The sequence below is a fragment of the Pinus tabuliformis genome, chromosome J, assembly GCF_031772625.1.
Source record: "Pinus tabuliformis cultivar Carrire ecotype Pingquan chromosome J, CPIR1, whole genome shotgun sequence".
Classification (NCBI taxonomy): Eukaryota; Viridiplantae; Streptophyta; class Pinopsida; order Pinales; family Pinaceae; genus Pinus; species Pinus tabuliformis.
This window is the reverse complement of record NC_142295.1, coordinates 769,415,757-769,418,793: the sequence shown is the minus strand read 5'-3', so window position 1 is coordinate 769,418,793 and position 3,037 is coordinate 769,415,757.

Below are 3,037 nucleotides of genomic sequence, written 5' to 3'. Positions count from 1 at the left end.
TATGGAAAGTTTTTTAAATAAGGAGCCGAAGCTTCCAACTCTAGAAGCTTCGTAACGAAAGTCTGGTAAATGGTTTCGGCGGATGGGGTCAAGGATGTCAGTTTGGGCTCCTTTCCCCTATAAGGATTGAACTACCTCAAGAGATAAGACCTTCTCCCATGAGAAGAGGAGCCATCTCCCATCCATTCATGCTATATAAACCTTCCGTTTTCCCAAGCACAAGCTAGTGTTAAGTGTTAATGTTGGTGTGCTAATGCTAATTAAATTTGGAGTAAACATCAAGCTATTCATAGTTGTATCTCTCTAGTTGTGTGAGGGAGAAGTGTGAATTTGGTTTAGTGTGAATCCTAAAGGGAAGAGCCTTAAAACTATTATTGTTGAGGCCATCATGGAATGCTAACGGAAGTGTGTGGAAACCTGGTTTTGTCGGAGGAGAACGGCAACGTCAAGACAATGGTTGTAATCTCTTCTTGATTTAATATATATGCAACTATCGATTGATATCCTACATAATGTGTCATCTCACATGTTTGTGTCTTAATGTTTCTTGACTATATAAGTAGGTTGAATTAAATTTTTTTTATTATCACGGTTGTTGTTTGTTGTTGTTTACTTGTTTCAGGTGTTTAAAGAAGGAAACGAGAGATAACTAGAGCGAACGAGCAAGGTCATTATCAAACGGGATAAGCGTACTAAGAGGTAGGCCCTCTTAATTGGTTCTAACCTAAGGAGATCTTCCATAGAATGTATCGGTTGTGGCTAGACCCATTATCGGGCTAGAGGAATTGTTTGTGTCCACACTCATAATTTTACTTCACCACAAATTGGCGACTCCACTGGGGATCCAATCCTTCGATTTGTTTGCTTGGAATTTCATGGTTTTGCGTGAACTTTATAGTTTCTCTATTTCCCTTTGGTTTTGTTTGTTTTCCTTCGCTAGTTGGTTTGAGTTGAAATTCATTATAGCAAGTCTAGTCCCAATTTTTTTTTTTTTTCTCTCTTAGCTTCCTCACTCAGCGTGCTTAATTTGCTGACAATCGCGCTGATCAGTGGAATATGCTAAGAAACAGTCGCATCGACCCCCTTCTGGCGCTTGTTGTCAGTTAGGTAATCGCGTTGATGCCTGTAAATGAAGATTAGGGTTTGCCCCAAATCTTGGCCAATATGTTTTGCTCTCATGATTTTGACCCTGTAGCTTCTTTAGACTTTGTTCTCCTTGACTAGAAAGCTTCATTTAGCTTGGTTTGTGTGATTTCTTGGTTTAGCCCACCCTCTGATGTGTTAAGTCTGGCCCTGTGTGAAGTTCTCTTTTATTTTTCTTTGAATCCCTTGATTAGTGCTAGTTGTCAGTTAGGCAGTCGCATCGATCAAGCCATCAGCGCTAGTTGTAGTACTGGTCAGTCGTGTCGGTCGTGCTTATCAATGCTAGTTTTCAGTGAGGGAGTCTCTCCGGTCTCTGAGTTAACAAAAAAAAAAAAAAAATTCTCCCATTCTAGTGCCAGTGTGTCTTGACCCTCTGACTCTCTTCTTCCTCCCATAAGTGACTAAGATGCTTTGTTCGTTGGTTTTTTATTGATTGATTGGTTTGAAGTTTCATTACTTGATTTTTTTATTTTTATTTTTTTAATTTTTTTTTATGGTTTCTGTGAACCTAGGGCATCTAGGTCAATTACTGTTCATTTGTTTGTTTACTCATTATGTCAAGTTTTTGATTTGTTGCTTCATTTAATCCATCTTTCAGTCGCAACATCTTCATTGCTTCATTTTCAATCGAATGAGTGAAAGAGTCTTGTTTGTTCTCTTATTTCAAGTGTCCCTTTTCTCTTTCCAAGCATAGATTACATTGCTTGGTTTGTTGATTGAAGAATTTATGTGTTTGGTTTTTTCAATTCAGGGAAGAAGTTGCTTTTAGTTTCATTCATCATGCTTTGGGTTTGATCAATGCTTGTTTATTCGGAATTGTGAAAATTTTCCTTAAAGTGCTTTATGTGAAAGATTCATTTTGCATTTTATGAAAAGAAGAACATCATTCTAGTTTACTTAAGCGAAAATATTGCACTAGTAGCATCATTGATAAGCTAGGATTGCATCATCATAAGCATTGGAAATGAAATGAAACTTCTTTTGTTTTTAAGCGAAGATTTAGTGCATTTAGGAGATTTATTAGAGAAAGATTTCATTCTTTGATTGTTGCATTGATTTTGTGTTCCCTATCTCTCAATTAGTGTTAACTTCCATCGAAGACAAAGATATATTTTCTCATATAGTTGCATGTAGGGTTTTTGTCAAATGACAGCGATAGGGCCTTGAAATTGAAACCTAATTCAAGATCAATCGTTAAAATTTATTGAATTAACCTAAGGAAGCATTGAAACTTAACACTCACATTTAGTGATCTAGGCTAGAGACGTGTTCTGGCGTCTTTAAACCTAATAGTCGTCGTTAGCTTTGGCACTAAACAACGCTAGTACGGATTTGTGCTCCTCGTACTGCCGTGTATATAACGGGAGACCCCTCTAGGCTACAATCCTTTATCCATAGGAAGTCGAGTTGGCCACCTTGCAAACGTGATACACTAAACACAACATTCGAGGAGATTTCCTGCCTGTACATCTCGGTTCGTCGGGAGGTATTCTATAGTTCACGGTTGCCTGGTAATCTTTTTTACCTAGATCATCCAGAGCAGTAATTTGATATTTTTGACTCATTAAACTTAAAATATCATTTGAGCACTTGTCCTTTCAAGCTCGTTAACTCCGAAAAAAACAGTAGAGTCACCTTTTCCCTTTTCTCGACTCTTAAAACATGAAAAGGCAAAGTTTTGTTTCAGTGTCTTAAAATTAACTTCCCATGAAATATTCTTGGTTAAAGTTATCTTCCTTAGTGTTTCTTTAAAAGTCCATTCCAATGGCAACATTCCTATAGTCTACCAATCAAGGTTTCCCCTTGGATGGGAATCCTGATCCTTTTCCTTCTCTTGGAAATGTCGGTGCTCCTTATATGACAACGTTGTCCCTCCCTGGGTTAACCATTGGTT